The sequence below is a fragment of the Phoca vitulina genome, unplaced genomic scaffold (assembly GCF_004348235.1).
Source record: "Phoca vitulina isolate PV1807 unplaced genomic scaffold, GSC_HSeal_1.0 scaffold7, whole genome shotgun sequence".
Taxonomy (NCBI): Eukaryota; Metazoa; Chordata; class Mammalia; order Carnivora; family Phocidae; genus Phoca; species Phoca vitulina.
In genome coordinates, this window is record NW_022589710.1 from 69,012,318 (window position 1) to 69,025,110 (window position 12,793).

General features: G+C 42.2%; 1 protein-coding gene across 2 annotated transcripts in view; it reads left to right on the top strand.

Moving 5' to 3' along the window:
- TRAF3 (TNF receptor associated factor 3) overlaps positions 1–12,793 on the top strand; it is a 112,130-nt gene that overhangs the window by 711 nt on the left and 98,626 nt on the right. The window contains exon 1 of one of the 2 annotated variants that reach the window (XM_032405971.1): positions 7,310–7,971. The exons of the other annotated variant lie outside the window; for it this stretch is intronic. The gene's annotated coding sequence lies outside the window, so the exon portion shown is untranslated. Of the gene's footprint in view, positions 1–7,309; positions 7,972–12,793 lie in introns of those variants that run through there. 2 annotated transcript variants of the gene reach the window in all.

Consider the following 12,793-nt stretch of genomic DNA (forward strand, 5'->3'; position numbering starts at 1 on the left):
GGAAACGGGGTGCCGAGGCCTCTTGCAAGCGTGAGTCCCGCGGGGTGGGGAGAGCCGGCATCTCCTGCGGGGCGGTGTGTTTTCGCGGTGGGAGGGACGCTCTGGCTCGGGGGTCTGCGCCCGCTGACGTGCTCGCCCGGGGCTGGCGGCGGGTGGGATTTTTTAAGCCATTATTTAAAAGTTTATACTGAGTCATTCCTCTGCAGATGAGCCTCTGACTGATTCATAATCGGGGAACTGCAGTGGCCTCGAAGGCAGGCGGGTACTGGGCTCCAGTTTTGGGCAAAATGCACACATTCCACCTTTGATTAATAGTAAAGGTCAGGCTGGGCTCCCAGAGGTGCAAAAAATGAAAATGATCCGTGCCACGGTATTTAAAATTTCATCTGGAGGCGCCAGGCTCTGGCTCGCGTACGCTTTGCCACGTTTTCACACTGTCACCCCATTTGGGGACATCTATTTCATATTTGGACCTGTAGAGAGGATTCTGTGTGGAACATTCTTTACCCTTAATCTGAAAACATAGCAACAAAATGGAAATGGATGAACTGTCGTGGACGTGGTTTGAAATTTAAGAACCCTTCAGATAATGGGCCGTTGAAGGAAGCAGTTTTATTTCACGTTTTCCCTGCTAAGCTCTGAATCAGATTTCAGAGGGAGATACGGGGTGTGTGTGTGTGTGTGCGTGCGTGTGCGCGCGCGTGTGTTCATTTATTTTTGTGGAGTCATAAAGGCTGCACCGAGTAGCGTTACCTTACTGCTTCTTAATTTACATTCACAGCATACAACTGAGGAGGAGCCATAATTTTTTTTTTTCTGGCATTTGCCGTGAATACACACTGGTGAAGCTTTTGGAAACATATTCTGTAATCTTCTATATTATCTATAAAATCCTTATTTAAAGAAATGAGCAGGCGGACCATCCAGTTGGTGCTAAAAAATCTTCGGGTGTCTTTCCCGTCTTTGAAAATGGCCTGTTAAAAAGACTGCATCATGTGTAGGATGTCTGGCAAAATAGTGCACAGCCATTCTATTTTCAAGTGAAAGGGGATATTTGCCTTTTTACCCTGTTGTGACTGTATAGATATATATTTCGAATTAGTGGAAAGATGAAAAATTCCTCGGCCAAGCAAAATAAGCCTTACTGGTATGGAAACTGGAAAATCTGTAAGATTGGAAATCCTTGTGAGTAGATGCTCGTGGCAGACACCCTGACAGACCTGGGATTCCAGCATCACTAGTTAAAATCAGCCCCCGTCACGCATGAGGTTTAAGACGTTGAGGTGTCTCAGCCAGACGCCATCTGTTCCAGCTGTCACAGTGCAGAAGCCAGGAGAGCAGAGAGAACTGGCAGGGAGAAGTCCAGCGTTTTTTTTTTTTTTTAAAGACATTCATGTGAATTTTTCTGTGAGGGGAAAGAAGACCAATTATTTTCCTTGGATTCTATTCATGCATTTTGGAATTAATAGGATGGCCTCACTTAATGAGACTGGTGTAAACACATTCGCTGGAAACAGGCAATAGCAGTGGTCAGTTGTTTCTCTTAATACCGTCAAAATATTCCTGCTCTTGTTCATGCCTTGAAGAAGGTCCTTCATTTAACTGAAACACCTGGGCTGCTTCTTGCTGTTTTCCCCTGTGTTTGGGATTTTGATTCTGTAAACATCCCAGCTAGAATCCCTTTAATTTTTAACTGTGCCAAGCTGAGAAAGGCCTTTCTGGGGTATTGTCAGGATAGATATGCTAATGAACTGAGGAGGAGAATGATTTATCACTCCCTTAAAGTCCTTCTCTGTGATGTTAAAGCTGTACTTCAAGAAAGATAAAACTGTCACTGTGGTGTTGCAAGTCTGGGCTGGCTCAAGCAAACAAAGGAAATTGCGTTAAATTTGCCCATCTCTATTTTCTCATCTTCGTATAGCAGGACTCTCCAAACAGCAAGTGATCTGAACTATCAAGTATTATGCAATAGCTGAGTTTCCTTGCCATGGTCGATTTAAGAACTGTTAACTTGCTAGAGGAGACATCTTATGACCAAGGGCCCCTGTGTTGATTCCATAGAGTCAAGACCCCTTGTGTGCTTTTTTTTACAAGTGCTGGTAGAGGAAGAAATATTATTTTTTTGGTGGGGTGGTGGGGGAGAATCATAATATTGACTTCACATTACTGACAGAAACTGGGAAGGGAGTTACTGAGGGAGAAAGAAGGAAGTGAGGCCAGTGGATCTGGAAGGTGACCAGAGAGAGGCAGTCGAGGCCTAACTGTGGAGGTGATGCTTAGGCTTGTTCTGAGCGGGAGGAGTAGAGCCAGAGGGAGAGGCCAGATTCCTGTGGGCAGGAGGGCAGTAGAGAGGTGAATGGGGGAAGGTGCCACTTGCATCATAGCTAGAGGCTTTGGGTCCAAAGGAGGCAATGGACATAGAAGAAAATGTAATTTTAAACAGAAAGGAAAAATGTAAGAAAACTACGTGTGCCTGAGTAGTATCTATGATTCATAATTAACTAAAAAATATAAAACGGCTTTCTCATTTTAAAGAGGCTTTATTGACTGTGTTCTGCACAACACTGTGTTAGAGGAGTGGGGGGTGGGGAACTGACCAACCTAGGAAGGAGGGGTGAGGTTTTTATCATTAAGCAGTAAAATTTCTTGCGGCGAAAATTTTTTGTCTCACTGTGCAGACACCTTGGGCTGAGGCTGGCAGGTAGTAAGATGTCATAAATGTAGGTGACTGTCGGTTTCTCACAACTCCAAAAATCAGGTGGGAATCTCTTGCTGAATTCTGTGTTCCTCAAGATGAGTGGATCATTAACTGGGAGTTGGGAATCTTTTTCTCATCCAACTTAATGTTCAATTAATGTGCCTTGAGTTCCCATAATGTTCTTGTTACAGAGCTAGGATGAGTGCGATACAGCACCTGCCTTTAAGGCCAAGGTCTGCAGAAGTCCGCCCCTGTGCACCAGGAAGGGAGATGCCTGAAACCATGGGTATTGGACCAAGACAGCACCAGGACTGAAGCTTGTGGCAGGAAGAGTGAGGAAAAGCAGAAATTTACCACCCTGCCCTCAAGGAACTGGTGCTCAGCTGGAGAGGGAAGCCCCACCAGGAGGAAACTTAAGTAGTCATAAAATGTAGGGTAAAGTGAATTAGTGGATTGTGTGGAAGACTGGAAGCATGGTGGGAATTCAGGAAAGGGGAAGCTTTTGGCTGGCTGGGGGTAGTCGGGGAAGGCGTCTGGGAGGCGGGTGTTGAGCCCCAGCATCAGGGAGGCCATTGGGCCTCTTGCAGGACCCTTTGAATGGCAGGAAGAGGATTTCTCACTACCCCCTGTGTTTTGGTAAGATGAGATCTGACAATTTGCTCTCCTGTCACTTCTTGCCAGTTAGACACAGTGCTGGTGATGCTGCTGGTCAGTGGATTTCCAGTTGTGATGTTTTCTGTGCTGTCCTCTAGCTCTTACCCAGGAGCTCAAGTGGGTCAGGCGGTGTGCCGCTGCGAAGGGCCCGGCCTGCACTGGGAGCAGAGCAGTGGATCGGCAGCACACTGCTCTCTCTCCTGTTTTCGTTGTAGGTCGAGTCTCAAAAGGTGGTGGTGGGGGAGGGGTGTAAATGTTAATAAAAAGCACCTGTTCCTCAGGAACTTGCCCCCCACCCCCATCAACCTACTGCCGTCATCTGTGCTGAAGTGACCTAAATCTCTTTAATTCTCAAGAAATAAAAAAGTCGGGTCCTATAATTTCATTTCATGATTTACGTTTTTCTAGAGCTTGTTCTGTGCTGATTTGAACTATGTTATTTTTTTAATGGAGGTGATTGGGTAACTTTTTATGAGGTCATTCTACCAAGAAAGATACCAGGCCTGCTGTTCTGATACTCTGATTTCCTTTCCAATTTAAACACTGACTCTATGGCAAAACCCAAAAGCCTGTTTATTGGAAACTTGGTTCCTTAAATGGAGAGAAAAGCTAAATTGATAAACCAAGTAGGATAATAAAATCTTTAGGACAACAGTAGTATCAGAGTGGTAAAACCTGAGTCTCCAGGAGTCATGATAATTATAGTGAAGGTTTTCAGAGACTGGCTTTGTACTCTGGAAGGTTAATGCCCAGTAGGAGGCCTGCATACACTGGAGGTGATAGGGCCCCATTAGGCCTCTCCTGTCAGTGTTTGTGTCCAGAACTGCAGGTTTGGGAGAGAGAAGAAACGCGCCAGATGCCCCCACAGTGACTCCGTGTGGTTTGGCTGCCAACACCTGCAGGCGGGCGGGCCCCGTAGCTGCCTCCCTTGACTGTGACCCCCTCTTCTGTCAGGCTTAGCTCCCTGGTTTGTTGCATTAAGAGGCTTGTATGATGGGAGACTTCATTTGACATTGTAACTTCCCTGGGTGCTTTTAATGACTTAGAAAGGAAGAACAGGAAAACTACTTCGTGTCTTTCCCTGCTCAGTAATGCCCTGAAGTCACAGCTTTATTCTAGAAATTAAATTCTTTCCTTTTTGGATTAATACAGCCTGATGTTTTGAGATGTTATTATAGGGCAAATTAAATGTTCTGATTTCAGATGGCTTTTGTGTGTGAGAAAGGGCATGGCATGGCTTTAGTATGTCTCAAGCCCTTAACGGGAGTCTAGGCCTGTTAAGTTTTAGCTTTAATTTTTTTTTAATTTATTTTTTATTTTTTAAGTAATCTCTGCACCCAACATGGGGCTTGAACTCATGACCCTGAGATCAAGAGTCGCATGTTCTGGGGCGCCTGGGTGGCTCAGTTGGTTAAGCGACTGCCTTTGGCTCAGGTCATGATCCTGGAGTCCCAGGATTGAGTCCCGCATCGGGCTCCCTGCTCAGCAGGGAGTCTGCTTCTCCCTCTGACCCTCCCCCATCTCATGCTCGCTCTCTCTCTCATTCTCTCTCTCAAATAAATAAATAAAATCTAAAAAAAAAAAAAAAGAGTCACATGTTCTATGATTGAGCCAGCCGGGCGTCCTTTATCTTAAATTTTAATACAGATTTTACGTCGTGCTCAATAATATGTCCGATTTTTTAAAAATATAAACACACTTTGTTTCCCAAATTTTTGAGTATAGTTAATTCTCCAAAAGATGCATTTCGTTTGTCCTTGGCTTCCCTAGGATCCCCGAGGGCTTCCCTGGCATCCTACCATGTGTCCTTGGAGCTGTCCATTCCCCAGCTTGAGAAGGGGAGGATCTGAATGCCAGTCCTGCCCTCTGTACTTGGGCAGGCTCTTGGTTCTCTCTGAATAGGTTTCCCCATCTTTAAAATGGGGTAGAAAGCACCATGCACATCACATGCTTGTTATGAGTGAAATGGACAATAAAGCATTCTACTGATGTTAATTTTTTTTTTTTTTTTTTGTAAGAGAGGGGGAGGGAAAGAGAGAGAATCTTGAGCAGGCTCCATGCCCAATGTCGAGCCTGATGCAGAGCTCGATCTCACCACCCTGAGATCATGAACTGAGGTGAAATCAAGAGTCAGTGGAATGAGCCACCCAGGTGCCCCTGATGTTAATTTTCATAACAATAACTACTAATACAATAGCTAGTCAAGATGTAGTAGAATAAGAATGTTAAGATCTTAAAATATGAACATAATATGTCTTTGCCGGGGCTATAGCTCAGTGGTAGAGCATTTGACTGCATGATATGTCTTTGCCTATGGTAAGGACTGTGGAGACTTTCTAGTCAAATTCCCTCTTTTTATATGGGAGGCTTGGAGTGTTTGGGTTAGTAACTGTCCCCAGTCAGGTAATGGCAAAGCATGGACTGTTCACCCAGACTAGAGTTTTTTCTTTACATTCTTCACTTGTCAAGATTTGCCCCAGGGAACCTGCTTGGCCTCTGTTCCAACTTAGGAGAATTGACAGTTATTTGATCAGCACACATTTGAGAGCTTAGTCAGGAGCTATGCCAGATGTCAAAGCTAAATAGTCAAGTAAGATGCTGTATGATGGCCATCCTCAAGGAGCTTCTGTAAGGTGGTGAACCAGAAGAGGCTGTGGGTTATGGCATAGTGTGGTAGATGCTGTGAGCTGCTGAGGGAGCGTGGGTGCCGTGTAATGTGGACTGGGGGGTTAGGAGGTGTTTTCCGGGGAGAACAAGCATGAGCAAGCTTGCAGAAGAGGAAGAGCATTCGCTGGCAGAGTTGCATGTCAGAGGGCCCATGAGTCTGAAGCTGTTCCCCACGGCTGTGTTTCAGGGAGAGGGCTCAGGAACTGGGAACTGGCTGCCTTTGGGGGCCGCCTCTGTGCCAGCCTAACTTTTGAAGTAAGAATCATTCCCATTTTACAGATGAGAATAATGAAGAGCAATAGACTCCATAGAGTTTGTGTTTTCATTACTGTGCCGTGTGGTCAGTTTAAGCCAAATTATAATCCAGTTTTGGATTTTGTTCGCATTCTAGACTTTTTAGTTTTGCTTTCAGATTCTAGTGTTTTAGTTTTACTGCTATGCAGTGCTTTTTAAAGAAATTATATATTTTTCCAGCATATGTTTTTCGTATGTGGCCTTTCCTTTCCTTTAACATCTGCTTTGCCTGTATTGACTTATTTTTCTAGCCGGTCTTCCCTCCATTCCTTCTTTCTCTTTTGAGTTATTTTCTTATAGCAGCAGTATTGCATTCAGTATCCTTTAACAAATTCGGTTAAGACGTTCTTTACCCTTGTGGCTCAAATGTTGCTTACATCTTGCTGAGTAGCAGTCCCAAACCTGACTTACTAATGTGTTTTCTTTCCCCTTTCCCTCTCTTAATTTACATTTAAACTGGTAGTCTAGTAATAATGATAGTATTTAGTCATTATGTCTTTATAGAGTTTTACAAACATTAGCTTGTTAGTGGTGAACAAGTCCCCGAGGCCTGGGCACTCTGTAGAGAGTGTAATGATTGCAGCCCAGCACAGTCAAACTTCTACCCATTCATCTGGAATGTAATTCTAACTACAGATTACTTACGGGAGTATAAGTTAAAGGCAAGGAAGCCTTCTCCAGATTTAGCAAGGAAATGATGTTGTTGACTATTTTGGAGAAGATTTTGTGTGGCTCTTCTGCTAGAACCGCTGTACAGTTTTTTTTGTTTTTTTTTTTTTTTTTAAGATTTTTTATTTATTTATTTGAGAGAGAGAATGAGAGAGAGCAAGCACATGAGAGGGGGGAGGGTCAGAGAGAGAAGCAGACTCCCTGCCGAGCAGGGAGCCCGATGCGGGACTCGATCCAGGGACTCCAGGATCATGACCTGAGCCGAAGGCAGTCGCTTAACCAACTGAGCCACCCAGGCGCCCCGCTGTACAGTTTTGAACACAGAACCAGGAGGGGTCAGTGATGGCTGGATTGGGGCGAGGAGGCTGGTTGCATAGGCATCGGTAGCTCCAGGAAGGGTTGTGCATACTGGCACGCAGCTGGACGCCGAGGCCACGAGGTTATGTTCCTGGCGTGGTAGAGGGTAGATTCCATAGTTCTTAACACTAGTTGGACTTTTTGGGTGCATGCCACGGCACTGGATAGCAAAGACCTCATGTTTCTGGAGCCTGCTCTGCCTTCTTCAGATTGAGGAATGTTCTGGTGCATCTTGGATGGGTCTCTAGTGTTGAGATGACAAGCTTCTCAAGGACAGGGTCACTTCATCATATTTTCAGTCTAGCCTAAGATGTGCTCTGTAAAAATGAGACGAATTTATGTATGGAAGGAGTATGGGTTTGAAATCAGACCCGATCTGAATTCTGGTCCTTCCTTTAGCTAACTATGGTGGTAAGTTACTTACCCTTTCTGAACCTCAATTTTCTCATTGATGAAAAGGTAGTTGTGAGGAATAAAAGTGAGAATATGAGTGAATGTGAGAACCTATCATATCATAAGTGGTAATTCCTCTCTTTCCTTTCCTGAGTGATTTCCTAAAGGGAAAACATGCCTTGCTAGCAAGGTGAATGACGCTCTCTTGAGATTATGGCTTGGCCCCTGAAAACTACAAGGTAAGTGTAGAAGCAGCGTATTATTGGACTATAAAGAAATTATTCGTAATAAAGAGTAAAATGATTTTTAGAAAAGGAATTTTTGCATGTGATGATTTTTGATAAAAATTATATTTAATTTTAGTACATTATTTTCTTTTATTATTTAGCAGAATAACATTCTTCAATTCATTCCAGTCTCTGTTCAAATGTCACTTCTTCCAGGAGGTCGTCCCTGAACACCCTAATTAAAATACTCCATGCTGTAACTCTAGTCTCTTACCTTGCTTTTTAAATTCGTAGCAGAAAATTTTTATTCATCATCTTAATCCATATACTAGAGAAGTGCCTGGTGTGTGGTAGGTACTCAAGTATTCGTATGGATGAATCAATATACTATAGTCTAACCACATTTTCTTTTATTGAGGCAAAATTCACAAAACATGCAATTAACCATTTTAAGTGTGCAGTTCAGTAGTACTTAGCATATTCACAGTGTTGTGCAACCACCAGCTTTGTCTAGTTTCAAAACTTTTTCATCACCCCATTAAATAATCTTATACCCATTAAGTAATCATTCCCCATTCTCTCTTCCTCCCGACCCCTGGGAACCTCTAATCTGCTTTCTGTCTATGGATTTGTCTTCTCTGGACATTTCATATAAAAGGGATCATACAGTGTGTGACCTTTTATGTCTCGCTTCTTTCACTTAGTGTAATGTTTTTGAGGTACAGCTACATTGGAGTGTGTATAAGTATTTTGTTCCTTTTTATGGCTGGATAATATTCCATTGTGTGTGTGTATACCACAAATTATCCATTCATCCACTGATGAACGTTTGGATTGTTTTCCCCTTTTGGCTATTATGAACAATGCGTACAAGTTTCTGTGTAGACATGTGTTTTCATTTCTCTTGCGTGAAATACCTAGAAAATGGAATTGCTGGGTCATACAATAATTCTGTGTTTAACTTATTTCTACAAGCAATGTACTAGGTTCCAATTTCTGTACATCTTCGCCAACATTTATGTATGTATGTATGTAAGTATGTACATAAGCTATTCTAGTGGATGTAAAGTAGTATTTTCATTATAATTTTGTATTTCCTTAATGGCCAGTGATATTGAACATCTTTGAATTGTATGTCCTTTTTTTGGAGTGATATCCATTCAAACCCTCTGCCCATGTTTTAGTTGGGTTGTTTATCTTTTTGTTGTTGGGTTGTAAGAGTTTTTTATATATTTTAAATATTAAACCCTAATTAAGTATGTGGTTGACAAATATTTTCTTCCATTCTGTAGGTGTTTTTTTCACATGCTTAATAAATGCCCTTTAATGCACAGAAGTTCTTAATTCTGATAAGGTCCAATTTATTTTTTTTCTTTTTGTTGCTTGTGCTTTTGGTATCAAATCTGAGAATCTGTTGCCAAATCTGAGGTCATGAAGATTTATCTCTATATTTTATAGTTTTAGCTCTTATATTTAGGCCTTTGATCCATTTTGAGTTAATTTTTTTATATGGAGTGAGCTAGGAGTCCCACTTCATTCTTTTATATGTGGTTATACACTTGTCCCAGCACCATGTGTTGAAGGGACTATTCTTTCTCCATTGGATGGTCTTGGCACCCTTGTTGGAAATCAGTTGGCCATAGATGTTTGAATTTATTTTTTGGACTCTTAGTTCTGTTCTCTTGGTCTGTATGTCTGTCCTTATGCCAGTGGCACACTGTTTTAATTACTATAGCTTTGTAGAAAGTTTTGAGGTAGTAAGAGAAGTATGAGTCTTTCAACTCTATTTTTCTTTTTCAGTATTGCTTTGACTATTGGGACCTCTTGCGGCTTCATATTAATTTGAGGATCAGTTTTTCTCTTTCTGCAAAAAAAGGTCATTGGAATTTTGATCCAGATTGCATTGAATCTGCTTTGGGGAGTTGCCATTGTAACAATACTAAGTCTTCAGATCCATGATTGTGGGGTGTCTTTCCACTTATTTATATCTTTAATTTCTTTTAGCAAGATTTTGTAGTGTCAGTGTACGAATCTTTTACCTCCTTGGTTAAATTTATTCCTAGATATTTTGTTCTTTTGGATGTTTTTTACATGGAATTGTTTCCTTAATTTTCTTTCAGATTATTCATTGCTAGTGTATAAAAACACAACTGATTTTTGTGTGGTGATCATACACCCAGACTTTGCTGAATTTGGTTATTACCTCTAGTAGTTTTCTTTTTTTTTTTTTTTAAGATTTTATTTATTTATTTGACAGAGACACAGCAAGAGAGGGAACACAAGCAGGGGGAGAGGGAGAGGGAGAAGCAGGCTTCCCTCTGAGCAGGGAGCCCAATGTGGGGCTCAATCCCAGGACCCTGGGATCATGACCTGAGCCAAAGGCAGATGCTTAATAACTGAGCCCCCCAGGCGCCCCCTCTAGTAGTTTTCTGGGGTTTTTATGGAATTTTCTATATATGGAATCATGTCATATGCAAATAGGGATAGTTTATCTCTTTCCAATTTGGATACCTTTTTTTTTTTCTTTTTCTTACCTAATTGCTCTAGCTACCACTTCTATAGTGTTGAATAGCAGAAGTGAAAGCAGACATCCCTATCTTGTTCCTGGTCTTAGGGGACAGTTTTCAGTCTTTCACCATTGATTATGAAGTTAGGTGTGGGTTGTTTGTTTTGTTTTGTTTTTTAATAGATGCCCTTTATCATGTTAAGGAAGTTCCCTTCAGTTCCTACTTGGCTGAGTGTTTTATCATGAAAGGATGTTGACTTTTGTCACATGCTTTCTGTGTGTCTATTGATATGATCATGTGGTTTTTTCCCCCCTTATTCTATCAGTGTGGTGTATTTATGTTAATTGATTCTGGTATGTTGAACCACACTTGCTCTCCTGGGATAAATCTCACTTTGCCGGGGTGTATCATCCTTTTAATGTCTTGTTGGATTTGATTTGCTAATATTTTGTTGAGATTTTTACATCCAAGTTCATAAGGGATATGGGTTTTTAGTTTTCTTGTGGTATCTTTGTCTGGCTTTTGTATCAGGATACCAACTGCATTTTTTTTTTTTTTTTAAAGATTTTATTTATTTATTTGACAGAGAGAGACACAGCGAGAGAGGGAACACAAGCAGGGGGAGTGGGAGAGGGAGAAGCAGGCTTCCCGCGGAGCAGGGAGCCCAACGTGGGGCTCGATCCCAGGACCCTGGGATCACGACCTGAGCCGAAGGCAGACGCTTAACGACTGAGCCACCCAGGCGCCCCCCAACTGCATTTTGATTGGACATCCTATTTCTTCAGAATTTTGAAAACTTTCCTGTCCTCAGTAGTGTGTAGAAAATTCAAGAAGGGTTTTGAAGCAGACAGGATGATGATGATCATGCCACATACCTCCCCGCTTCCCAACACAAGGCTGCCCTTCATGGCCTATCACTGGGAAAATCCTGGCTGACGTGACCACCATAACTCTGTGTCCACCAGTGGAGAAGGGAGGAGGGGACACTATTCCTGTTGCCAGGACAGGAGAGAAATATGCTTGTCATTTTCTGAAAAAGCTACAGATTGTCCCAGATAATGACTTCTGAGTAACAAACTGTCCTAAGCATCAGTGACCTAAAACAGCAGTAATCTATTTTTAGATCTCATGGTCCTGTGAGTTGATCAGGCAGGGTTCAGCTGGGTGATTCTTCTGCTCTGTGTGGCATTAACTTAGGTCACTCACTGGTATTTATCTGGCATCTGGTCTGGAGTCCAACATGGCTGGATGGTTGGAAGGCCTGGCTTAGTGGTTCTTCCCTTTCCAGGTACTGTCAGGGCCTCTGCAGATGGCCTGTCTGCCAGGGTGGGTGGACTTCTTACCTGGCAGCCTAGGACTCCTACAGTGAGTATTCTGGGAGAGGAAGCAGAGGCTGACGCATTGGTGCACCATTATCCCTGCTCTGTTCTATTGGTCGAAGAACCCGCAAGGTACTCCCGGTTTAAATAGGGAGAGGGGACACATTGCCTAGCTCTTATTGAAAGGAGTGTCAAGGAATTTGTGGCCCTCTTTAACCCACTGTATGTGTGGTGGTTCGGTTCTAGTGCTATCAGCAGTGTGGGTTGCATATACTTTGTAAGACAGGCTTTTGTGGGCTAAAATGGAAACCCCAACTGTTGTGTGTTATCTGTTTTCTGTGAGAAAATGCATTCTGTGTTCTCAACCAAGAATTCATGAATAAAATTTTGGAATACACCCATTCATAAAATGGTAATAAAATGTAGGTTTTTTCTACTTAATCAGCAGGCATCCTTGATCATCTGTTTGTCAGGAGTTTTTCAAGTACAACTTTGGGTCTGTAAATTTTCCCTTCCTGTTAGTTCATTTATTTTTTATTTAATTCTTTTTTAATTTTGAATAGGCTTCATGCCCAGCGTGGAGCCCAAGGTGGAGATTGATCTCATGACCCTGAGATCAAGACTTGAGCTGAGATCAAGAGTCTGACACTTAACTGACTCAGCCACCCAAGCACCCCTCCTATTAGTTCATTTAAAAAAATTATTTGAAAATTCACTTTCATTTTGAAGAGTATTGTGGAATTGAAGTTTATATTTCTTTCTGTTCTTAAAAAAAGCTCCATCGAGAAAAAATTAGTAAGCCTACATATCCTAAATTTCCTGTGTTCACCCTATCATTCTAGTAAATCCCCGAGAGACTTATTAGAATTAAGTTATGGCTGTTTATGTAGAAAAGTGTGGGATAATTTGACAGCTGGTGAAGAGGTGTGTACACATTAGTTGTAACATGGAAGTCGCATTTTCTGTAAACCCTGCTTTCTCAGCCTTTCTCAGCTGATTGTTGCAACA